Here is a 27,549-nt window from a genome sequence, read left to right on the forward strand (position 1 = left end):
GTCTCTGCTAGTTACCAGAATAAGGTTAGTGGCGTTTAGTCTATTCTTGCGCTGCTGGCAATCTCGACAGATTGACAAGCCCAAGTATATACGCCTGGCCTAGACGATGGACGTTAATGTGGTATTGGCCTCGGTGGTGGAAAGCTTGGCTGCATTGCAGCACGAGGTGCAATCCTCACGTATGGAAAATCAAACCTTGTATAAAGAAGTAGGCACTCTACGCAGGGAGGTCGCAGGACTTACACGTAGAGGAACTGGAGGGGTTTCTTACATTAAGCCAGCTACACTGCCCCCTCCTGTATCACCTACACAAATTCCATCTTCAGGTACTCAAGGGGGTGGGTTCTCTGTACATCCTCCTACTATACCTCCTACTGATCCAGCACACACCGTTCATGTCATTCAAAATAATGGGATTCCATTGGCACCTCCTGAGCGATTTTATGGAGACCCCAGAAAATTTGAGACTTTTTTGAATCAGTGCAGATTACATTTTGTATGTAAACCTGTTGTGTTCCATGATGACCCTGCAAAGACGGCATTTATGATGTCATATATGGGTGGCAATGCGGCGAGCTGGACAATTCCTTTAATGAAAAAGAATGATCCTATATTGCACAATTTCCCCCAGTTTTGTTTGGAACTACGGAAACTCTTCGATAGGAAATCGCCTATGATGACACTTGATAGGGAATTGATGACATTACGACAAGGTTCCCAGGATTTGCTGACATATATCACGTCTTTTAATCGGCTTATAGTTGAAACGGACTGGCCTCCTGAAAAAAGAATTTCATTGTTCTACCAAGGATTGAGAGGAGAATTGAAAGATGTCCTGGCTCAAGTCATTCAACTCCCTCCTACCTGCGAAGAACTTATCGATTTGACAGTTCAGTTAGATCATCGACTCCTGGAGAGAAGAGGAGACAGAAATAGAGGAGACAGTCGTCCCTTCTATCCTAGATTTAAAGGCCCCAGTGAAGAACATCCAAAAACATCGGAAGGAGCTGAACCTATGCAAATAGGTGGTATACGTGGTCCTCTCTCACAGGAGGAAAAAGAAAAAAGACGAAGACTGAAACTATGTCTGTATTGTGGAAAAGGTGGACATTTTATCAAGGAATGTAGAGCACGTAGTGCCCTGCCCGGAAGACCTTTCGTTCCTCGTGTACAGGCACTTATGCAGTCCGACAAACCGGCGGAAAACTAAAGAACCCAAATCAGGAAGAGGTCTCTGCCTTGGGTTCTCCGATTTCTATGATCTCACCTGTATTAGCTAATACGTTGCATCCAGCTGTTGCACACATGAATCTGAAAGTCACTCTGTGGGTCACTTCTCAAGACGCTTTGGATATTGATGCGTTGCTTGACTCTGGGGCTACCGGAAATTACATCGATCAAGAATACGCAATGAAAACTGGAATCGTGTGCGAAAAGAAAGAAAAGCCTGAGCTGGTGAAGGCAGTACATGGAACTGTTCTGTCCTCTGGTCCTGTGGCTTACCACACTTGTTCCTTGTTAATGCAGACCAGCCAAAATCATCGAGAATATATCCAGTTCGATCTTATAGATGCTCCTCAATTTTGGCTTATTTTGGGCATGCCCTGGTTGACCCTCCACGATCCTATTGTCAGTTGGGCAGCACGTACCATCACTTTGTCTTCTTATTATTGTAAGGAGCATTGTAATCAGGATCTTCATGCTACCAGTACTCCTGGCATCACACCTTCAGTTTGCCTGGCGACGGAATGTGCTCAAGAACATTATTGCTGTGCTACCGTTCTTCCTGAGGAGTACAATGACTATCTTCCTGTGTTCGATAAACAGAAGGCTACCAGCCTGCCCCCACATAGGGTATATGACTGCCTTATTGAGCTGGTGCCCGGAGCAGACATCCCGTGCAGTCGGCTTTATGCCTTGACCGAGAAAGAAACACAGTACCTGAAAACCTACATTGATGAAAATCTTACATCTGGATTCATTAGACACTCAACATCACCAGCCTCCTCCCCTATGTTTTTTATTCCCAAGAAGGATTGTGCCCAATTAAGACCTTGTATCGATTATAGGGCAATAAATCGTGTGACCATCAAAAATCGATATCCTCTCCCCTTGATACCAGTGCTCATGGATCAGCTGAAAGGAGCCCGTTTCTTCACCAAATTAGACCTTCGTGGAGCATATCATCTGGTCCGGGTTCAAAAAGGGGATGAGTGGAAAACGGCCTTTCGAACGAAATTTGGGCTGTTCGAATATAGGGTGATGCCTTTTGGGCTATGTAACGCCCCTGCTGCATTTCAGTTTTTTATGGATGAAGTGCTGCGAGGATGTTTGGAAACCTTTTGCGTCGTATATATAGACGACATTTAGGTCTATTCAGCGACCTTTTCAGAGCACGTAACCCATGTGAAAACTGTGCTTGGCAGACTACAGCAAAACTCGCTTTATGCAAAGCTCGAGAAGTGTCTATTCCATGCTGAAGAAGTTTCTTTCCTTGGTTACGTAATTAATGCACAAGGCTTCCAAATGGACATGAGCAAAGTCGATACCATTACAAAGTGGAATACCCCTCAGAACGTCAAATCGGTGCAGAGCTTCCTTGGTTTTGCAAATTATTACAGGCGGTTTATCAAGGATTTCTCTAAAATTATTCATCCGATTTCCCGTCTTTTGAGGAAGAATACTCCCTTTGTGTGGAGTGAAGAGGCAGCTACATCATTTCAGTTCCTAAAGAAGCAGTTCACCCAGGCTCCAATTCTTCGTCATCCAGATCCCCAAATGCCTTTTTTGCTTGAAACAGATGCGTCTCATTACGCTGTGGGAGACGTGCTATCCCAACGACATCCTGTGACAGGTCAAATCCATCCTGTTGCCTTCTTCTCGAAAACGATGAAACCTTGTGAGATCAATTATACCATCACAGACAAGGAGCTCCTTGCCATAAAAAGGGCTTGTGAAGAATGGCGTCACTATCTTCTGGGTGCGGTGCATACAGTTGAGATCTATACAGATCACAGGAATTTACTGTTTTTGAAGACCGCTAAGGCACTCACTCCCCGACAACTACGGTGGACGTTGTTCTTCTCTGACTTTGACTTCATCATTAAGTATAAACCTGGGCCACAGAACGGGAAAGCGGATGCCCTTTCTCGCATAGGAGAAATAGAAGAACAGCTGGAACCTGATGACGCTGAACCTCCTTTCATCTTGATGGAAGTGGGTGATCTGACCCCTTCAGTAGCCCTACTGTCTTCTCAGTACTTCTTGGAGGACGTGAAGATCGCTCTTGCAAATATGAACATGCAGGAATGGGTCCAGGAAGATTCAGAGCATCGTACAGAAAAAGATGATCTTGCCTATCATGGCACTGCGCTATTCATTCCAACTGAAGCATTGCGGCAGCAAGTGTTAGCCTGGACTCATGATTCCATGTTAGGTGGGCACATGGGAACATATAAAACCATTGCCAGTGTGGAACGTTCCTTTTGGTGGCCCCGAGTCCGAGATGATATACGACGCTACATTAGGAACTGTGCAGTCTGTGCACAGGGAAAAGCCATCCATATCAAACCTGTAGGTCTCCTCAGACCTTTGCCTATTCCTCCACAACCCTGGCATACGCTCTCAATGGACTTTATAGTTGAAATGCCACCCTGTAACGAAATGACTGTGATTTTGGTGGTTGTGGACCATCTGACAAAAATGGGACATTTTGTACCATTGGCGGGCCTGCCCTCATCTGCGGAACTGGCAGGGGTGTTTCTCCAGCATATTGTGAGGGCTCATGGTATCCCTTGTGTTCTGATAACTGACAGAGGGACTCAGTTCACATCTCGATTCTGGAAAGCTCTGTCTAAGACAATGAACATTGATGCACGACTCTCTTCCAGCTACCATCCCCAGACTGATGGCAAAACGGAACGTCTGAATCAGACGTTGGAACAGTACCTCAGATGTTTCACTCTGCAGAATAATATGGACTGGACCACGTTGTTATGGATGGCAGAATTTGCCTATAACAACGCTGTGCACACTACCCTGGGTTGTTCTCCTTTTTTTTGTCTCCATGGCTATCATCCCAACACTCTTCCATTTGATTGGCCTGTTCGTTCTACTGTACCTAGTATACATGAACATCACGCACATCTTAGAGCAGTGATTATAGCCGCAAAACACAGTTTAGTTGATGCTCAGTCCACTCAGAAACGTTTTGCCGATAGGAAAAGGACTCAGGAACCTAGCTATAAGGTGGGGGATAAGGTATGGCTCTCCACAAAGAATCTCCATCTCAAGGGGGTGAATAAACTGAAACCTAGATACGTGGGTCCATACAGTATAGTTGAGGTCATCAATCCTGTAGCGATGAAACTATCACTTCCTAGTTCCTGGTTGGTCCATCCTGTCTTTCATGTTTCCCTGCTTCAACCTTGTCATCCCGATACGAGACTGTCTGAGAAGCCTCTTCCTGTTGAGGTGGATGGACAGGAGGAATATGAGGTTCAGACTATTCTGGATTCTCGTATGGTTAGAGGGAGGGTTCAATATTTGGTGGAGTGGAAGGGCTATGGGCCGGAGGAGAGGACTTGGGAACCTGTGAGCAACTTGAACTGTCCGGAGTTGGTGGAACAGTTCCATTCTCTATATCCGGGTAGACCTGGACGACTGCCGGGTCGGCAGTCCTCGAGAGGGGGTTCTGTAGCGATTTCGTGGTCCCAACAGTGGAAAAGGTCCTATCCCTACAAACTTCGCTGTTTACCGTCCCATCACGGTACGATGGAAAACATTAGAATAACTACAGCTACCAGCATGCCAAGGGGCAGGAAGAGAGGAGAACTGGGGCGGATCTTATTAAAGCACCTCCTTGCCACTGGACAGGTGCTTGTCAATCAACCTGCTGTTTGAGGAATGGCGGATGGTGTTCCCCGCCGGATTTCAGCTTGAAGAATCACAGCAGCTGCCTGGGTGGATGTTCGATTTTGTGGAGCCTTTGGGAATACGTTTTTTGGAACTAACTTGGAGGTACTTTTGGCGGAGAGAGTGCGGGCTCGCCTCCTCCGCTTTTCACGAAAACCAACTTGATAAAAGAAAAGCCGCAGTGCTTTAAACGCGCTGAGGTGCGTTTAAGTTGCATTGTGAGCGTGGAAAGGTATTGAGAGAAAACGCGACTGAAAGAATAGACGCGTTTCTTGCAATTCCTTTCAGGGATTTGTGATTGCTTGTTTTGGACATTTTCGTTTCTATCCCAGTTGCTACGTTTGGAATTACAAAGTATCACTGCTGGTTATGTATCGTTTGGGCGCTTATTGAATGCGCGTTGTGAATCCTAACAACCCTTGCATTTTCTACGGAGGGAAGCCCTACCGGATGTTGTGAATTATTGTGACTGTGAAGAGACACGTGTTCTGGTTACCATTTAAGACTACGTATTTTCAGTATACTGATCTCAAGAGGAACTTGGGAGTGGAGCTGCACAGCGTTTATTATTTTTTTGTTCCTGTTTTGCCTTGAAACTACCTGTGCACAATTACCTGATTGACTGAGGGAATTCTGGTGAGTAGGGCCACAGTACCTTGATACCTTGTGTGACACCTTGTGTGGGAATTAGAGGATAGACTTTATATCTTCTGCCTTGTCATTTCTTACTGCAGTGTGACATCCATCCTGGTATATGAGCGGTTCCTTTGACCAGACCCGGAGGGAAACACAGACCCTACAGAGAGTTTATTATTTTACCCACTTCCCTTTTCCCCTGGGTACAGGTCCACACAAGAGATTAGCCGTCTTCTGTTGGGGGTTGTGCTAGGAGGAATAGGGAGGCTTTTCTTCCGTCATCGTCTCTGCTAGTCACCAGAATAAGGTTAGTGGCGTTTAGTCTATTCTTGCGCTGCTGGCAATCTCGACAGCAGGTCACTCACCACACATGCACAGAGAGCACACGCACTTTACACTGTACCACAGTAAAAAAGTGTGCAGAGGCCAAAAATCACCAACCCAGGTTCCAGAAACAGGCTAGGAAAAAGCAAAAAGTTTTGGGGTGAACCTGCCAAAAGGGCCAGGTCCAACAATTGTATTTTCAGGACAGAAGAGGAAACGAAGGGAAGAATCGATCTCACCGACGTTCCCTTATCTGACCCCCAAGGGGCTTTGTATGTGGACGGTTCTTGTTTCAAATTAGCAGATGACACAACGACAGCTGCATATGCAATTACCACTCTAAAAACAGTAGTTGAAACATTCCGAATACCCCATCGATCAGCCCAAGCTGCTGAGTTGATGGCTTTACTACGAGCCTGTGAGTTAAGTGAGGGATTAGAGGTTAACATATTCACGGACAGTCAGTATGCCTTTGGCGTGGCCCATAGTTTTGGGAGGTTATGGAGGGAACGAGGGTTTCTCACCTCACATGGTCAGAAGATACAGAATGGACCCTTGGTGTTACGATTACTTGCAGCTTTGACTCTCCCCAAGAAAGTAGCAATTGTAAAATTTAGTGCACATAAAACAGTGGTGGATGAAGTGGGAGAGGGTAATGCTTTTGCGGACCAGGTAGCTAAACAAACAGCCCAGTCCATGGTGTCTTCTATGTATGTGAACTCCTCTGCAAGGTGGGTGGGGGAGTCCGACCTGTCCGATAATACTATTGAAAGTGTGCGAGAAATTCAGAAGGAAGCAACTTCAGTGGAGTTAGACAGATGGGAGCAGGAAGTTGGAAGATTGGATGAGAATAACTATTGGGTGGATCTGACAGACAAGCAGCGATGGTTGCTGCCCAATGCTATGGTACAGGCTGTCGTTACTATGGCCCATGGACCAGCCCACGTTGGAGCTAAAGGCATTTGTGCCTTGTTGGATCCAGTTTGGAATAACCCCAATATACAGAGAACAACTGTACGTCTTGTTCAGTATTGCATGATTTGCCTGCAACATAACCCGGGTAAAGGAGAACCTGTTTTGAGTGGGAATTTTGCACACCCGACATTGCCATTTGAGGTACTCCAGATGGATTACATCCATATGGAGCGCGTCAATAACTTAAAATATATACTGGTGGTGGTATGCGCCTTCAGCAAGTGGGTTGAGGCTATCCTACGAAAGAAAATACTGCCCTAGCCACCGCAAAAGCCCTTATAAAGGAGTTTATCCCACGCTTCGAATTGCCTCGCTTGATCTGATCTGATAACGGCGGGCATTTCCATGGGGCCCTTGTGCAATGTATATGCAATGGGCTCCAGATAAAACAAAAGTTTCATGCAGCTAGACACCCCCAGTCAGCAGGACTAGTTGAGAAATATAACGGAATACTGAAACTAAAGATGGCAAAAATCCAAGAGAGCACTGGTTTAAAATGGCCTGACACCCTCCCATTAGCTCTTATGTCCCTACGGGTCACCCCTCATTCACGCTCTGGCCTGTCTCCCTATGAGATAGTGTTTGGGTGACCCGCTAATGTGTGGGGCGTGCCTAGACCAAGATCATTTACTGATGTTGAATATCCTATGTTGATTGATTACCTGTATACTCTGACTAAAGACCTTCGTTCTATTCATCAGCAGGTAGCGTCTGTACTGCAACCCCTGCCAGAGGGCCCCGGACATCGCCTGGAACCCGGCCAATGGGTGCTGGTCAAGAAATACGATAGGGACTCCAGCCTGGCTCCGAGATGGTCTGAACCACATCAGGTACTTTTGGCCACACGCACGGCGGTGAAGGTGGAGGGAAAACGACACTGGATCCATGTGTCGCACCTAAAAAGAATCCCTCTTCCACTTCCTTATGACCGGCGACTCCCTGATGGAATCCTGACCCAAGAGGGTGAGAGAGCTGTTGCCTTGATACTGTTCTCTGACGCTCGTGAAATTGGAGCTGAAGGAAAGATAGGGCCGGACGGGGCAGTCCCTGGAGAATCGACAATCGTCCCTGGCCCTGTCCATGTTGATCTGGTTGGCAGCGGTTCTGATGAAGGTATTGCACCTTCCCCTTTGTTATTCTCTGATCAGGAAGTGTCCGGTCATGTTCGTTACAACCTGCGGCCAAGAAAACATCACAGTACCTCAGATGATACTGTTAGGAGATAAGGAAAGACTTGGGTAAAAAGTAGGGCTTGCTAGATTCTAATCTGTGGTACTGAGCGAGACACTGGACTGAACTCGTTGAGAGCTGGAACATTGATATTGTGCTCTGTTCAGAAAGAAAGACTCTGTTCTTGTCAATTGGCCAGTTTGTTTGAGTAAATTTCTTTCGGAAGATCTGCATCGTGGGACATCGTTGGATGTGTATATAAGTCTGCCTGTGGGGCTTTGATGGACACAGGGAGAAGAACCCTCTGGCAGGAAGGTTGTTTTTTTTGTTTTTTTTTGGCCCAGCTTAGCTACTTTGGACTTTTAGCTAGGAATGTACCCTTTTGGTCGTATTGTACTTGAGGAAGAACACCCTTTTGCTCCTAGATATTTGCCTTTTTACGAACCAATGTTCTCTACTTGGACCATGCGTGTGAAAATAGCTTTCGTAGTTACAATAGCAGTTATTTTAGCAATCTTCATGGGGGTTTTCATATACTTAGAATATAATCACCCAATGCAATCAATGATGATGTCGACTGCTGCTCCCCATGAACACTTTATGTTCACTTTAGCACCACATAAAGAAAGACACCGCCAGACATATGCTAAGAATGTTTTTATTGAAATGCTTCACCAGACTCACAGTACTAGGAATATGACAAAATGTTGGGTCTGTGGGTTGTTGCCATCTGTTATGCATAAGCATGATTTGTTCCTTTCATTGCCTATGTTGTTCCTAGGAAGTTGTGAAGCCTGGTTCCAAATGCTATCTGCTATGTATAACCATTATGTGGCACATCCCAAGCAGTACTCCGAGAAGGACTATGAAATGGTTTTGGCCTACATTGAGACGCATCAAGGTTTTGATCCTGAGGGCAATAACGGGGAAGGATCCTTGGATCCTAGTGCCTGTATGAATGCCTATACAGATAATATAAATGATACTTGGCTGATGGATGAATTGTTTGATTTTGCCAGCTTTAACGATTCGCAAAATTTTCAACAGTTTATTGCTAGAAATGTTACCAGTGAACGTGTTGTGCCTATTCCTATCCTGAACACCTCCTCTCCCTTCTGCATCAAAGGTGCAGGTCATGTGCAAGTTGGTATTAGTCTGTGTAATTATACGTATAATCTGAAAATATTTAGTAGCCCCCCTCTGCTGACACCCCGAATGTGTATTTCGTCTGTGGAGAAAATGCTTATACCTGGCTACCTAGGGGTTGGGCCGGTCAGTGTTATCTGTCCTTTCTGTATCCCCCAGTCTACATTGCGCCACCCGATTATCATAAGACGCATCAGTTGTATACCTCTGAACTGGCCCCTCACAGGCAACGAAGACTGCTTTCAATGACTGAAGTAGATCAGACAGACACTTCCCTGCAGCAGTTCACGGATTTCACTAAGGGGTTGGTTCCATTCTGGGGTCCGATATTCAATAGCCGAGAGATTAGGAGACTGTCCAGGATAGTGGAAAATGTCATTAACATCACTACTGATATAATGACTAACCTTACAGAAGAGCTTCAGGCTACCAGACTCGTTTCTCTTCAGAATCGAATGGTTTTAGACAATATCTTGGCTGATCGCGGTGGTGCATGCCGGGTGATCGACAGCTCTTGCTGTGTTTACATTCCAGACTCCGCCCCTACGGTTCATTTGGCCATTCAGAAGCTCCATCGCATAGCAGCGGAGATGCATGTAGAAAATGGGTCCTGGTCCCTGTCGGGGTGGTTCTGGGGTCTTCTATGTACTTGGGGTTGGAAGGTATTACTGATTTTGGGTGGAGCGGCAGGCGTCCTTTCTGTCTGCTGTCTCTGTCTACAGTGCGGTCCTGCGTGCTGTTCTTATTGTGCCTCTAGATTAATAGCGGCTGTCACCCCTTCTGCGACCCCCACCAAAGCTCAGATGCTCCAGCAAGAGGTCCACGAACTTATGGCAATTGACCAAGATCTCTTCGACGATTAGTGTCCTCTGTTATTAGCTTCATCACGCTAAAAGTAGGGTTTGAGGTTTAGGAATTCAATTAGGCCTTAGACGGGGACATAGATTGTAGTTTCTTAGTCAGTATTCAGCGTGATGCAGCTCATTAACATGCTATGTACGCTTCTATGGCACCAGACACCCTTTTAGTTAGACTCTGTCACCTTTTATGAAAATCATACTCTAACCCCTCCTTGTGAATAGGGTAGCTTCGCTCAGCCGGACCAACGCCATTTTAGTTAGATAACCCGTAATACGGTTTTCCAAACCTCCATGGCTCTGCATTTTCATGTCTCCCCGTTCTCATGAGAAGTAGCTTAACATATGTAGCAAGCAGCTGCTTCTGCTTTTGGGCCCGTCAAGGTTGTAGGAGGGGGCCGGCCAGATAAGCACATTCTTGCAAGCGCTGTGCAGACTCTCACCGAAACTACCAGAAGGGAGTCGACCAGCGTGACCTTGCTATACTGAGCTCAGATAGAAGCTTTGTGTGCCATATATGGGCATATCTCTTGCCACCTCCTGTACCAACTTGTACTTTTCCATTTTAGGTAACGGTTGCAAATTGTGATAGTATATATGTGTTGACCTGACAATGTGCCAGCAGTCTCTCGGCGGTCCGCGGGGTGTGAGGTCGTTGGGAGCTCCTCTGGCAGAGTATTATTTTACTAATAAACGCTTGAACTTTCTACACTGCCAATCGACTGATTATTGATGAATGATATTTGGTAATTGTAAGTATAATCCTTTGGGGGTTTGTGAAATTTCGGTACCTCACTTAGACAGAGAGAGGTCCAATATACCAACCCAGCAGTTTGTAATGAACAAAAAACCCTATGTACTTATCATCTCAGCATAGTTGAAGCCTTCTATGTCTACTTTAAAATGCTGTACTATGCCCAGCATAAGATCCCCTAGAGGAACAAGCATATATTGTGTCAACCTGAAAAGTTCCTACATCCACAGATGGAGACAGACTACTGGTGAAAGGTGAAATAATGATGAATGCAATTGCATGTATCATCAAATATTTGCCCTACAGTGCATTGATAACTGGAAAAACCTTCCTTAACTAAGATAGTGCATCCTGCATACAAGGAGGCTGCACTTATATTATCAGCATTCTCCAGCACTGCCTTGATCTTGTTGCTCCAGAAGCCAGATTACGACCCAATTGTTGGAAAAAACATATTTTGCGTGACATTCTCTCAGATTTTTGCATTCTTTTACTGAACCTGTTTTTATTGGCCATATGACTGGTAAAGTGCTTCTGCCCTCCCTTCCAAATATATTAAAATTGGTATATACATGATTGGCACATTTATTTTACTTGTAATTCCCCAGTATATAATGTACTCTGTACTAAGGACCTGCAAATTAAATTCTGCAACTGGGCTGCAGCATTCATTGTGCCACCCACTAAAGTAGCATTGTAAACATGTTTCTAGCTGACCATTGCATCCTTTGTAAACTGCTATTTCGAACTGGTAAAATAAACCTGTCTGTAGGCCTAAAACTTCCTTTGTGATAATTATAAGACACCCCGAAGATAGGCCTTAAAAGCCCTTAGGGCAGGGTGCATGGCATTTAAAAGTAGGGCATGTATATTTAATGTTTTACATGTCCTTGCAGTGAGAGACCTCCAAAGTCGTTTTTCACTGCATCAAGACTGGCTTTCCCACAAGCTAACACTGGTTTACACTATTACATTTAATAAGTGCTATATTCAGTTTGGAAATAACTAGAAAAATGGTTTAAGGTCTCATTTGAAACACAGTTTATAATTCAACTTAATGGTCAAGTTGAATGTTATATTACTATTTTGGAAATTACACTTTGAGAAGGTTGTCATTTTCATGCCTAAAACCAAATGGCTTTCCTATCGGTGTCTGTCTATCACCGGACCACTGATGGCTGCCCTGTAGTGAGATTTCTATTACTCCCAAACAGTGTACAAAGGCTCTGGATGTAGATAGGGGGTCTCTTCCCTTGACAGGATGGATTAGGGTCCGTGCACAGACACTTCCTGGGATTCAAAGCTAGCTTACCTTGTGCTTATTGTATCAAATATCATATGTACTTCTCAAATTTGGGGATCCATTTCCTGTTAAAAGAGGTGCTGGACAAGACTGCAGGATTCTCTCTAGACAAGGCTACAAATCTCCCCTCCCTTCTTCCTTTTTGTTCTAGAACCGCTGTGAGGGACAGTCAGCCATCATCCTTACAAAGGGGAGAGTCCATAACTCTTCTTTGAACTGATAATGTACTTTTCGCTATCATTGAATTCTGTACCACCTTTTCCACTCTCCTATTGTTAATCACTCACTTCTCTTAACTTCTCAAGGTATAAACTAAACTGAGGTAAGTATGAGGACTAGCCATGTCAACTGTCTCGGCCAGGGCGGTGATAGATAAGATGAAGTTTTGTTGTCTCCTTGGGAATCACAAACATCTGTTTATTTTTATCAAGAGGTGATTTTTTTCATATTGTTGAAGACACTTTGAATTCCCTTATCTGTAAGACCGTCCTTGGTTTTAGTCAATGGTCACATTTCTTGCTCTCTTAAAGGTGAAGGTACAAATCATTACAATGGTGATTGCCCCCTTATTCGATATGCTCCCTCTGCTGATACCTAAGTAAATGCTCTCCCACATAGAAAAGGAATGTACCTCCTTTGTCTGAGGGTTGCACAACCGTGCATGCATTAATTCAAACAATAATCAAAAATTCAATCTGCAACTACAATATACAGACCTAATGGCTAGCTCACCAGTTACCATATCTATCATGCTTTACCCAAGACGTGCAATCTGCTCCTTTTAGACACCTACTGGAATTATCAATGGGTGTGGGTATAACCTATCCCCTACCTCATATAAGGCCTCATCATCAAAATGTATTGTTAGATCCATGGCTGTGGCGTGGCGAATGATACATTAGAAACTAAAAATGCCTACTCCATACCCACCATTGTGAATTAGTGCTAACTTCTGAAAAGAAAATCATACGATCTACAAAGATGCCTGGGCATAAGCGGGTATCCACCACAATGACCACAAATGTTAATCAATGCTTTAAACCCTTCTAAAAGCATATTATGACCTTGACACCAGCCAGAGCTGGAAATATAGGCACCTACAACCCTATTTGTTGTCGGCTGTGGTCCGACTCTAATTGTACTACCATATCTCTCATTTTGAGGTATATTTAAATTTGCTGCCAAATTCAGTAGGGTTATATTGTGTCTTTACCAGACCATTATACAAAATCTTTTCTCCCACTCTCTGCACTGGGCCTTCTGCAAAGTGCAATCCGCCAGTGGTTGCCAGCATGGGCAGTCAATTCCTGCTATGCCCAACTTTTGGCTGTACAGAATGAATTTTTCCCTATTTTTTAAGTGACACAATTATTTTTCCTTTTTTTCCATATTTAGTTTAATGAAAATGTTTGATCTTGAAGAAATTAATTTTAAGCACAAAATGGTGCCCGTTTGCTGCTCCTAAAATTGCAGATGCTAGATTGTGTATGTTAGATCACGATTTTCCTTAAAATCACCATTTTATTAAATCTCTTTTTTTTCTTGTTTTGGGACATATATCCTGAACTCCGGGTGTTCCTTCCCCAGCAGCCCCCCGGGCTCAGGCACGCCTCCTGATGCCTTCCCCATGCAATGGAAAGCCAACAACCTGAATCACAAATTTCAATGTCAGTGAAATAATAAATTGCCTTCATCAACCATTAAATTTGATAAAAAGTTCCAACGTTTAATGATTATCTGAACTGTGATTTATAATGGTAAAGATGTACAAACGTGAAAACTCTATCAAGTGCTCCTGCCAACATTTTTAAATGCTTAGATCACGAAAAAGTCTCAATTGATTTACACAAAGCCAACATGGATGTTGTTTAGGCCAAGCCTCGTAATAAGTGCATAGATATCAAAGGTGCAACCTGTGCAGTGGCACCTGGGCCAAGAGCTAAGAGGAGCCCACTCTGCCTGCTCTTTGTTAGCTGCTGTGGAATAGACAGACAGAGGGCCGTATTACGAGTTTGGTAGTCTTCCTGTAGGTCCGCAACCTGTGGCAGTCCCTGGAAGACTGCCAAGCCCGTGGTGAACCCGCCCGTAAGATTATTAGTTTAATCCAAGGCGGGCAGGCAGTGCGTGGTCACGGTGGCGGGAATGTTTGGCTCATAGGAGAGCCTAAACAGCATACCACCGCAGTGGATGCGCCTACAGCATGTTTGTGCACTGGTACGCACCATGTCATACATGCCACACAGTACACGCACTTAGGTGCAATTCAAGGGGGCACAAAATGTGCCCCTCCCTCGCATGCACCTCTATGGGCAGAATTACCCTGGGCCCCCTTCCCTGCATTTCCGCCATCCTTTTCATGGCAGGCTCCCCACCATGAAATGGGCGCAGGAAATGTTGGTCGTAATCTGCTCGGCAGTGCCGGAATCAGCACCGGCAGCATTTCTGCCCCTTTCCAGACCGCCACAGCTGTGGGATCATGGACCGCCATTATGGGTACGCAGGTCCCAGACTGCCATACTCGTAATAAGGCCCAGAGACTTGGCCTTTTTTGTCGGCTTCTTAAATTAAAAAAACCGTCCATACATGCTGAGTCACTGGGTAGGTATACTATTAAAAGGTTTAAAGTAAGGGTGGCGCCCTCACCTTGCAGTGGATCATCAACCCAACATCACACTTTCCCAAGGTCCCTGTTGCATGCTCCTGGAAGCTTCTGCTGTTAATCTTTTCTCTGCCTGCTAACCCTATTGCTCTCATCACTACAAATGAAACAGCATTTAAGTTCACACTAATGAAGCCTGAGTGGCGTGGAGTGTTGAGATTCTAATTATGGGCGGCATTCAGACAATGTGAGGAGGGGGGACGCTACAGAAAATGGCAGATTGAGGAGATTCCCATATGCTTAAAGATACAGTGGGCCAGATGTATCAAAGGGTTTTGCTCATTCTGTGTCTATGGGGAAATGTGTTGAAACATATGGCCCACAGCGAATTTCAGTCAAAAGGTCTTTATTTCGATATATATCATTAAAGACAATATACAACAAGCATAAAATACATTTCAAAATAGGGTTAAGACAATAAATACAATTCACGTTAAAACCTGGGTAAAACAGCATTAAATTGGCCAGAAAAAGACCATGACTATGACATACAACAATACACAATTACAAAACAGATGATGTAAACACTATGACTCAGTGACTAAGGTTACGGGAACGTATAGACCAGGCCCAGCTAATGAACTTTGCCACACCGATGACAATAAAGGCAGTAGTGTCCATTTTCAAAATCCTACTGACAGCAATAGCAGATCTAGTGCCCAACGAACAACATATTGGTCTTAACCAGACTCTTCTGGGTAGTGTATACTTTGGACAGCAAAATAGTAAATGTTCAATATTTTCTACTTCCGTTACACAAAAAGGACATTTGTCAATACTTTCTGGGTTCCAAGAGTGTGTTAGCCCACGCACAGGTAGCGAGCCCACTCTCAGTTGATGATACAGCGAATTTGTGGCGTGGTGGTGACAAGTAACAACTACAGATTTTACACTGAGATCGCTGTCCTCTGGGACTGAAATTTGTATTCCATAAATGAACTTTTTGGTCAGCTCCCTTCACTGGTTAGCGGCTGTTTATCCCCGAACCCAGAAACCTGCATCCTGCAGTATCTCCACAGCGCAAAGCGTAAGCCCTTCTGCTTTCACTGTCGCCCCTTTGCTTCTGTTTACTTTTATACGGTAGCGTTCTCTTCTTCCAGAAATCAGCTCTTGCTTTTATGTGTCCTATAATCTGGTTTTTCTGTGTGTTTCTTAAAGCTGCACTGTCTGTAATTTTCCAAACCAGTACCCTCAATAGACAGAAATGGCTGGTACAGCTTCCATGGAGGTCATTTAGGGGTTGCCAGGGGTCACAAATAAATGTTGTATGTGTTTGCATGTGAGAATATATTTAAAAGAAAGACAACATATGTATGTGTGAACAAGTGTATATCTGTGTGTATGAGTGTATTTACGGATTCCTTACCTACATTAGGAATGGCTAAACACTGGTTAGTAACACTGAAATTTACGAATTTCTGCATTACCGATCTGTACTTAGCCACCTACATCTGGCCCATAGTCGTGTGGAAGACTTACGTGCTAATGGCATGTGTGGTTCCGTTTTACAACATTATTCCATTAAAAAACACCTTTCAGCTAGCAAAGCAGTATCCTGCATCAAATCAAATATAGCTGAAGAGTTCTTTGGTGTGTTTGGCTTTTGCTTCAATGTGGTTTGTCAGGGCTTCTTTTTTTGCATCTTAGTTGCTGGTGGTATCTGTTTAGGGCAGATTTGAAAGTGGCTCGGTCTGTGGTGTCTCCGCTGGCGCGCATCTTCTCTCCAGTTGTTTTAAGCTGCTGTTTCATTGTCCTTAGTTCTTGCGTGTACCATATGGCTTGTTTGATGGCTCTGCCGGTCCTAGCTTGTTTGATGGGGATACGTGGTCCGTGGCATTGGTGATCCAGCTGGTAAAGTTCTGGACAGCTTATTCCAGGTTGGTTGCAGAGTATGGCTGGATAGTGTTGAGGGCATACATCCATTGGGTGTATGTTACTTTGTTCCTGCTGCTGAAGGGAGAATTGGGGGAGCTGGTGGTGGTGCATGGTGATCGTGCAGTGGTGAAGTAGATGATGGAGTGGTCGGTCCAGGTGAGGTGTGAGGCATGACTGTATTTGACTCTGTCTCTGGCCATTAAAATATGGGTCCAGTGTGTGGCCTGCTCTGTGTGTGGGGTCAGTGACCAGCTAAGTCAGGTTGATGTTGCTCATGCATTCCAGGAGCTTGGTGGAATTAGTGTCAGTGAGGTCATCCAGGTGGAAGTTGAGGTTTCCGAGGAAGATAAAGTGTTTGGACTTGATTGCTAATGGGTGATGAAGTTGGTGATGGTGTCGCAGACACTGGTGCGTGGTCCTGGGGGTCTGTAGGTGAAGGTGCCTCTGATGCTCATTCTGTCATCTTGTGGATTTGGAAATTGAGGTGTTTCATGGTTGGTGTAGTGTCGTCCTTGGTATTGGTTTCTTTGTGGAATATGTCGATGCCTCATCCGGGTTTGTTGATGCGGTTTGGGTGTGCCATCTTGTAGTCGTTGGGTATTGCGATGGCGATGTCAGTGGTGGAGGAGGGGGTTTCTGTGATGAAAATCTCGTTGAGGGTGGTGATAGTATCCCAGAATTCAGTGGCGTGTTTGTGGAGAGATCGAGCATTGAGCACGAGGCATCGGAGAGGTTCCAGGAGGGTTGCGGTCGCGAAGTGGGAGTCCTTAGTTGCAGGTGAAGAGAAACCGGTGGCAGGTGACCAGCCCTGCCAGTGAGGGAGGAGAATCAACGCAGCATCCGGGGCTCACAGTTCAGCAGCAGAGTACCTGTGGTTGGTCTGATGGTCAGGGTTCCTGGCACTGGGCTTGGTCCAGGTACAGACAGCTGCAGACAGCTTGCCTATAGCATGTCTTCGGCGCTTGCCACTTGACCCTTTAACCTACACCAATATTATTCTACAGATCTTTCCTTCCACAAAAATACATACTTGTTCCCATTGTATGCATTTGTAATGCTTTACATTGTATACGGCATTCTTGTAAAGCCAGACCTATTGTCTCTTGCAATGCTTGTTTTTACTGTTGAGTTCCTCGATATTGCCTGTAGCATACACAAATGTGTGCAATCTCCCATACCATGCAGAATAACCTTACAGTGTGTCTTTACAAGGTCAAATCATTGCTGCATCCCCTTCAACTTCCCGAAACCCACCACGCACCACCGTACCCAATAGATCCCCCGCCGCTGCTGGAGCAAAGTCACCGAAGACCAGCTAACCACCACCCTCGGCCGGACCCCACCCGGGCAACCCCTCTGACACGGCTGCCCGCAACCTCAGACAATGGATAGACGACTGCGCCAACACGCTCGCCCCAATCAAGAAACCCTCCAACAAACACACCAGCAAGAAAGCCAGCTGGTTCACTGAAGACCTCCAGGCCTCCAAGCAAACCTGCCGAAAGCTAGAGAAGAAATGGCACCATGAACAGTCATCGAACAGCTACGCAGCCCACAAGAACGCCACCAGCAGACACCATCACCTCATCAGATCTGCCAAAAGGGCCTCCTTCAAAGACCGCCTAGACAACAACGCACACAACAGCAAAGAGCTCTTCAACATCGTGAAGGAACTCTCCAACACCAATGACATCCCACCTTTGCAAGAACTGTGCAACTCCCTTGCCACCTTCTTCCATCGCAAGATCACAGACATCCACGAAAGCTTCAACATCACGACCGCCACAACAACCACTGAGACCTCTGTTCCCACGGCCACCATCCGCACCGACCCCCTGCTCTCCTGGACCAACATAAACAACTACAACACCATTAAAATCATGGACACCATCCACTCCGGATCTCCGTCAGACCCATGCACACACCACATCTTCAGTAAAGCCAGCACCACCATTGAACCCCATCCCCGGAACGCCATCAACATCTACGTCAAGACAGCAACCTTCCCAGAGAGCTGGTAGCATGCCGAGATCAAAGCCTTACTCAAAAAACCCAAGGCTGACCCCAAGGACCTCAAGAACTTCTGGCCCATCTCCCTGCTCCCGTTCCCGCGAAGGTCATCGAGAAGACCGTCAACAGGCAACTGACCCGCTACCTCGAGGAGAACAGCATCCTGGACCCATCCCAGTCCGGGTTCTGCAGCAACCACAGCACTGAAACGGCCCTCATCACTGCCACCGATGACATCAGGGCCCTGCTGGACAACGGAGAAACCGCGGCCCTCATCCTCTTGGACCTGTCAGCCCCCTTCGACACTGTCTGCCACCGCACCCTAAGCACATGCCTCCACCACGCTGGGATCCAAGACAAGGCTCTGGACTGGACCACCTCCTTCCTCTCCGTCAGAACCCAGAGCGTCCGCCTCACCCCTTTCCGCTCTGAAGCCATGAGATCATCTGTGGTGTACCCAGGGCTCATCCCTCAGCCTAACATTGTTCAACATCTATATGGTTCCGCTAGCCCACATCGCCCGGCTGCATGACCTCAACATTATCTCCTACGCCAAAAACACCCAGCTGATCCTCTCCCTCATGAAGGACCCCCTCACCGCCAAAACAAACCTCCACGAAGTAATGAAAGCTGTCGCTGAATGGATGAAGAACTAGTCTGACTCTGAGTATGTGACATGTTCTTGGCTATTCAGCGTAATCTGTGGCCATTATGGCCCATATGTGTAAATTGTATGGTTTCCAATTAGGAATTCGCAATTTAGCAAGTTCCTAATTTGCAATTTCCTTATAGCGATTGCATATCTGTAGGAATTGCTATTAGGAAATCCCAGATTACATACATTCCGTTTTGCGATTCCAAAATAGCAATTTCTACAGCTTTGCTGTCTTAGAATCGCAAAATCTGAATTTTGTACTATGGGCCTTTGTTCCATATAATACATGGTCACACAGTCACATCTCCCACAAATAACTTGTGTACTTTTTGTGGTGCTCATTCATATGAAAGAAATAGGATGTTGCAAACATAAAGAATAAAGTTACAATCTCTAGTGCAAAATTAAACACAAGAAAAGCAAAAAGCTGTTAGATATTTGCTGCAAAGGTTTATTAAAATCAGCTTAAAGCAAGTAATATGAAAAGAAAAAAATTGTAGCTCAAAATCTGTAGAAACACGCTGAGATATTTAATTTTTCCTTTATTTGCCTAAAGCATGGAAAAACATGCTGCCATATATATATAAGTGCAAAAAGAATAATTCATGGACAGAATGCAGAACATGGTCATACATCCACCTCAGTACAGAGATCTGGGCCTAAATCCATCGTTTTTTTGCTCACCATGCCATTCTAGTTTCAACCCAGCCATATGCAAATCAGCGCTGATCCTGCGCCCAATGGGACTAGTCCAGCCTGAACTGCCAGGCCTCCCTGGACTGGAAACAAGCATCCTAGGACCGGTTTCATATATATGAGAGACTTAGAGAAAGGTTCCGACCGAAACGCGTCAGTTTGCTGTGATAGAATAAATTTGTGAATACGTACCTCCGAGAGCGCTTCCTTTCTTCCTGCGGGAGATATTCGCTATTGGGAGGTGGAGCAGAATTGGACTTGCGAGTGCACCCTCGCAACGGAAGCACCCGCCTGGGAGTGCGGCGCTGTGGTGCTTTTTGAGCTGTAATATATATATATATATATATATATATATATATATATATATATATATATGTGTCCATTCTGCTTATCACTGTTCATCTAGAAAAACAGAGAAGAAAGAGAAAACCCCTAATGACAGCTGTGTGTGTGTCTGTTCACCATAGTGAACTGCACCAAACAAGCAGCCCTTCCATGCCTTGCGGCTTCCAGTTTATTCCCTGGTGTTGTTGTATCCTGGAGCTCCTTGCTGTTTACACTGCTTGAACCCATAAATGGCCTCCATCTCCATTGTGCTTTCTCACCTGCTGTAGTCCACATATGCCACCTCTTCCCCTGTATTCAGGCCTTCTGGGTGAGGGTGTATGTGATACCTGAAATGACAATAGTAGGGCAAGCTTGACAGTTCTCATTGTTAGCACATGTGCATATCCGCTTCAGGAAGTAAACTTCTAGCACAAAATCTGCTAATGTCAATCACTGCTGACATAATTTGCCTCATCAAACTAGGAACTAGAAATATAACCCCTAAGTGGGGCTACATGTTCACTGCTAGTCTAGTCTAGTGCTGGGAGTTGGTTCTGGCACTTTAGCAATTTCATAGATACCCTTCTGTGCAAGTCTGTCCCCATGTCCTTGATGGCCGTCACTGTGTTAGCTCTACGAGATACAGGGGCAGATGTATCAATGGGAATTTTAGTCGCAAATGCTGCAATTCGCAAAAAAGCCACGTTTGCGACTAAAAATCAGGAAAACGGGATGTATGAAGGAAATGGCATCGCAAAATTAACTTTGCGCAAGCATTTTAGGAATCACAAAAAGCAATTTCTTAAATGCTATGTAAGAAACATTTTAGTTTTGTGAATTCACCTTAAGAAATTGCAAATTACCACCAACTTCAAGTTGGTGTTAATTTGCGATTTCTTTCACAAATGCAATTTTTGGCATTTGTGAAGGTGCCATGTGGCACTCATACATGCCCTTAGGCCATGTATGTGTGCCGTATGCGCATACATGTAAATTTCAGGGGTGCATCGGGGTGTCCTTATGACACCCTTGCACCCTTGAAATTATTCTCAATTTGCGATTCTCAAATTGCGAATCGCAAATTGAGAATAACTTCACATTCATTCCTATGGGCCAGGAACGGGCCTCCTGGCCCATATAAATGAATGTGAAAGTATTCCTTAATTGCGATTAGCAATTTGCTAATCGCAATTAAGGAATTTTAAGAAATCGCTAAAAAATTGCGATTTTTTATATACATACCATTTTGCAATCCTCAAATAGCGCTTCTCAAAAAAACGCTATTTGAGAATCGCAAATAGGTATTTTGATACATCTGCCCCAAAGTAACCCCCAAGGATGCAAACAGAGCAGATGATATCACACGCCGATTGATCCCCAATGGCATCACAGATTTGATATACACTAATCTACAAGTTCTATAATCAACTCGTTTGCCTGGGCACAAGTCTGAGTTGCATCCGCAACCGCTTTTCAATAAAGTTTTTTTGACAAAAATGTATTTGTATTGCAATTGCCTGAGGCCCACGCCGACTGGTTAGAAGAGTACATAATGAGCAGATCCCTTGATAAAGGCGCGACGCTGCGCCGAAATGCATTGGGAGGCCACTGCAGGCCATGTATTTGACAAATGAAACGTGTACAAACTACAGAAAGATACTCATGAAGATATAATGTGTGAAGTAACATCATGATATCGGGAGAACTTTTGAATTATAAATAAAGAAACAACAATACAAATACATTTTTGTCAAAAAAACTTTATTGAAAAGCGGTTGCGGATGCAACTCAGACTTGTGCCCAGGCAAACGAGTTGATTATAGAACTTGTAGATTAGTGTATATTTGTTACACCCTGGAGTGGAGGGTGCACCTGGAGCACAGGAAGTGTGTGAACATTTTTGAATTAATTTGGGCTGTGCTCGAATAACTCGCCTTTTTTCATCACAGATTTGATCCCATTTCCAACCCTTAGTTTAGCAGCAGCAGCCTTTTAATTACTGCAAAGCGGTTAGCGGAAGCCCAAGCAATTCAAGTATTTATAACTTCAGAATACAAACGTGGCTCTGAGAGCCCTGTTTACCTTCTCTTCCTACCTCAGTTGCTTCACCCTTGATACCAAGTATAGCCAAGACAATGAAAGAAAGGGAAACTAAACAACCAGCCATGATCAGAAACCCCTGGCTGCGGTAAACTAACACTCAAACCCCTTTGCAGCAAGAATTAGACTGTTTATGGGTTAGTGCTGGACTAGGGGGTCCAAACAATGAAGTCATATGGGCACACTGTGACGTCACTTCCGTTTCCTCTGATATGTTAGTGAACTGGCCTAATGCTGGGGCATTCGTCATAGTGATTACCCCACCAGAGGGGTGGACGAAGAATCCGCAATTGGTGAAGAATCACTTATTTCTCTCCTCTAAGTAAAGTCACACGTTTTTAAGTTCACTGGAAATGTGCTCAAACACAGAGAAAAAGGGAATGTGGGCAGCATATGCCAACAAGCCTCTAATGAACTCTGGGGTTCAATCAAAGTCTCCTATGAGACGTTATGCATCTTATATTCAACATGGCCAGTGTAATTTCCTGAGGCTTGTAAAGCCAGATGTTTCTGAGTTCCTTTATGCATAAAAGCAATATCTCAGGATGCATTAATAACTGTAAACGTGGCTTCTCTCGGGGGCTCCTGTGAGCAGGGGAGGCCCCTGTGTTTGTGATTCGTCTTCTTGCGCAGATGGCAGATGGAGTCCATCTCGCCAGAGGGCGGAAGTGACAGCGGAGCACGGAAGTATGCAGACAACCGCAGGACACCAGCCTGGAATTCATGTCGTCTTGTAAACGAGGACTGACCATGAACGCTGCAGGACTACAAACTTCAAGCTCGCAGGGGGCCCCGTGGGGGTTGTGGTGGGAGCGCAAGGAGAGAGCGGAGTAAGGAAGTTAACAGACAGAACCTCTCAAAATGGAAACTTTGAGAATCAAAGAAGCAGACGAGTAAGGGGGAGAGTGATTGTGTGTCATATCCGGGGTTGCTTGCCAATGAGGTCACCCCTAGACATTTGGAGGTTATTTTTAGTCGTCAAGGAGATTCCATAGTTTTTGATGAACCAAGTATTTCAGAAATTCTCATCTCATCTTGGAGAATGCAAAATGTGATCCAGTTGAGAGCTGTTGTGGGCGAAAAAAGAGGCCCAATTAATGTAGTGGGGGCTAGGAGGGGGGGATAGTGGGAAATACTCTCAGGCAGCAGCGTGATAAGGCGTGCCACAGCGTACTTGAACGTGCCGAGGAAGGCACATCCGTGCAATCCGGCATGCTGAGTTTTTACTCCTAAATCGTTATTCTGCAGAACTCTACAAGGAATCACGTGCAGGACAGATTTTGTATCAACTTGAGCCCCGAGGGTCTACTGATGGTTTCGTGTGTCTCGTCTGTTGACACGGGGAATAGCAAGTTTTCTCCTCTACATAGATATTTAAATAAAGACTGGAGTCAGTGAAAAAGTCTAGATGGTGTAGGTTACAGAATATGAGTGCAAATTGTTTGCAAAGGTCTAGAATGGTGTGCAACACAAGGAAGCTCACACATCTGAGTACATACAAACACAAGTATCTGCAGAACATTTACACCTTCTCTGTATTATTTTCCAAACCATTGCATTTCCCCATTGGCTAGGCATGGTATAGTGTATTGAAATAAATCAAACAACAAGATAAGACAGTCCTAAAACGGCACAGTGTGTTGTGTTGTAAGCGCTACTGGGTAACATGCACATTTTTCTCTCCCATTGAGTAATGCTGCAAAGGCTCATAGGTGTTCAAATTCTCCTTGTTCAAGGCAGCAGTCAATTCAGCCTTAGATCCTGGAGTAATACCATGTCTCACAAGCAAAAAAGCACTGAAAAGCCATGGGAACGCCATGCTGCGTCTCATGGTGGGTTTTATCACTTGTGTTATTTGGAACTCACCCACACAGGAACACCTCCTATTACTGCCACTTAGGACCACAGCTCAAAAAATGATCTCTAGGAAGATATTCCATAACCCAAAAGATGGCATACCGGGGGAAGTCTGTGGTTATCGGAGAAAAGTCCCAGCTATGTGCACATTCTGCAAGCTTGCACCAGGGGAATAATGGAAGGGAAGTCAGGCTACCAGCTAGGACCAAAGAGGTAGGAATTGGAATTTCGAAAAAATTTTAATAGATAAACAGGGGATGTGATTATGGTTGGTAGTGAAATAAAGACTTGCAACGTAAAAGGAAGAGCAAGGCTAATAATACCAACATTTTCAACACCACAAATAAGAGCAATAACAATAACATGAATGTGTTTGTATTTTTATTTGTCTAGATCTAAAAATATTTGCCAAAATTCAAGTTCTTGGCCTCCCCGAAATTCAAATCTTGGCAATTTGAAAAATAAATGACACTTTCAATTTTTTCGAAACACTGACAAGTGTTTGGTCTTCCTAAGTACGAAGGCAAATCGTTTTACTAATAATAACCAACCACCAAAGGTCCAATTTTGGAAGCACATCTAAATTAGTTGATCCAGATGAGCCGATCTTGAGATCTCTTCGGCTTTTTAGTCATAAGGATGCACTTTAGGAATTTAGCCCTGTTATCCATATGCTTTTATGGACTGGGGTTTCTATCCGAAATGTATTCCCTACTTTGACTGTAGCCAAGGCAATCCATATTTGTCAAAAATAATACATTATTACTGTTATTAACAAAAATATGAATTATGTCATGCAAGTGAAAAAAGGGGTCCACTAACACAAATTCTTTAGAGCAAGCCTTGCTGCTTCACTCACCGGCAGGGGTGTAACACAGGCCCCAGCATCCCCCGCGGTGCGGGGGGCCTCTAGCTCCATGGGGCCCCCTTGGTACTGCACTCTGGCAAGAGAGCTCTTGATTGAGCACGGAGGGGGCCCCTCTAAGTACTGTGCAGGGAGGCCGCCTCACTTTTCGTTACGCCAGTGCTCACCGTTCACTACATATGGTTGAGAGGACTTCTCAGAGGGACCACCTGCTCTTTGAAAGCCTAGTAGGGCAGGAAGCACTACATATCAAAGTGCAGGCAATGTCACGTATCTCAGCACTGAATGACATGGTGTAACCAATCTAATGTATCACAGCACTGCATATCACGGTGAAAGCCATGCCACATATCTTAGGACTGCATGTCATGGTGTAAGCCAGCTCACATATCTCAGCACTACATGTCAAGATGTAGGCCATCACACGTAACTCAGCAATGCATATCATGGTTTAGGACATCTCACATATGTCAGCACTGCATGCCAAGTTGAAGGCCATCTCACATATCCCATCACTGCATATTAAGGGGTAGGCCACCACATGTGTCTCAGCACTGCATCTCATTGTGCATAGCATCTCACGTATCTAAGCACAACATGTTATGGTGTAGGCTTTCTCACGTATATGAGCACTATATTCATGGCTTAGGCCATTCACATATCTCAGCACTGCATGTCAAGTTGTAGGGCATCTCACGTATCTCAGCAATGCATGTAGTGGTCTTGGGCATCTCACGTACCTCAGCACTGCATCTGCATGTCATGTGTAGGGCATCTCATGTATCTCAGTGCTGTATGTAAAGATGTAGGACTCCTCACATATCTCAGCACTACACGTCAAGGTGAAGGCCATTGAAAGTATCTCAGCACTGCATGACAGGGTGTTGACCTTCTCATGTATCTCATCACTGCATCTCAAGGTGAAGGCCATTGCAAGTATCTCAGCACTGCATGACAGGGTGTTGGCCTTCTCATGTATCTCATCATTGCATCTCAAGGTGTAAGCAATTGCAAGTATCTCATCACTGCATCTCAAGGTGTAGGCTATTGCCCATATCTCAGCACTGCATGTAATTGATTAGACCATCTCACATATGTCAACACTGTATGTAAAGGTGTAGCCCATCTAATGTATCCCAGCACTCCCAGCCCTTAAGCAAGGCCTATTAATCAATGATGAATGAAGACTTGCTGAAGACAGGTCTGTCAATCCATAAGCATAGCAAGATGGTTTGAAAAAAAGGTTGTTAGTAGTTGTAGTTAAAAAACTAGAAATGTTCGCTCAGGGAGCCGGTGATAAGGTTGAATGTGGAACGTCTGCTTTGGCATTAGTAGAACAACAGTTGTTATGAATGGGTGGATACATTTGTGAGGAGTGGTAAAGTGGGGTATATGGAAGCAAGGGGCATTTGAAGACCAGTCACCAGGTGGATTATTTCTGATGCCCAGAAGAGGGTCTCTTCCTTACTGTGCCACTGGATTCAAGCTAGCCTTGCTGATGAGGGGTGATACCCTGAAACTGGTCCAAGGATGTTTTTTATCCAGTCAAGGGAGAACCTCATCTGGCAGTTCGGACTGGACTGTTCCCATGGGGAGCAGGGTCACAACTGATTTGCATATGGCCGGGTCCAAATTGGGATGACATGGTGAGCAAAAGAATGATCGATTTAACCCAGATTTATTGGCTGTGGGTGAGTATTTGAAAAGTCTCAGCACTCTATCCATCATTTTGTTGTGTTTGCCATATTCGCCCTGAGTGGCAAATGGTATGCCCAGACATGGGTCCGTTGCTCACTGTGCCACTGGAGTCAAGCTAGCCTTGCTGATGAGGGGTGATACCCCGAAACTGGTCCCAGGATATTTGCTTCCGGTCCAGTGTGGACCTGGCTTGGCAGTTCAGGCAGGACTGTTCCCATAGGGAGCAGGGTCAAGGCTGATCTGTGTATGTTTGGGTCCAAACTGTGGTGGCATGGTGAGCAAAATGATGATGGATTTAACCCATATCTCTTGAATGGGGGTGAGTGTTTGGAAAGTCTCAGCACTCCATCATTTTCTTGTGTTTGCCTTGCTGTTTAATAAAACAACATTCCAGCCCTGGTTTGTTTTGGTGGAGGCAGGGGGAGTGGCACATCATCTGTGCGGTGTAGTCCTCTAGGCATGCCAAAGTGGGGTGGGGTCACAAAAAGTGAGTCCCAAATCACCACACAGACTCTTGAGAACAAAACAGAGGGATAGTCGCTGTTTGTATACAAGACTGAAGAGGTGAATATTTAAACTTATGTAAATTTCCGATGTGAGGAATTCCTCAGGGTGCAAAATTTTTTAAAAAGTTACGGCTTTTGAGTGCTGATATCACAGGAACACTAAAATACAATTTGCTCCCCTCACACTTTTTTTGTTGCTTGATATTACAAGTACATGAATCA

This window comes from Lissotriton helveticus, chromosome 5_1 (assembly GCF_964261635.1).
Source record: "Lissotriton helveticus chromosome 5_1, aLisHel1.1, whole genome shotgun sequence".
NCBI lineage: Eukaryota > Metazoa > Chordata > Amphibia > Caudata > Salamandridae > Lissotriton > Lissotriton helveticus.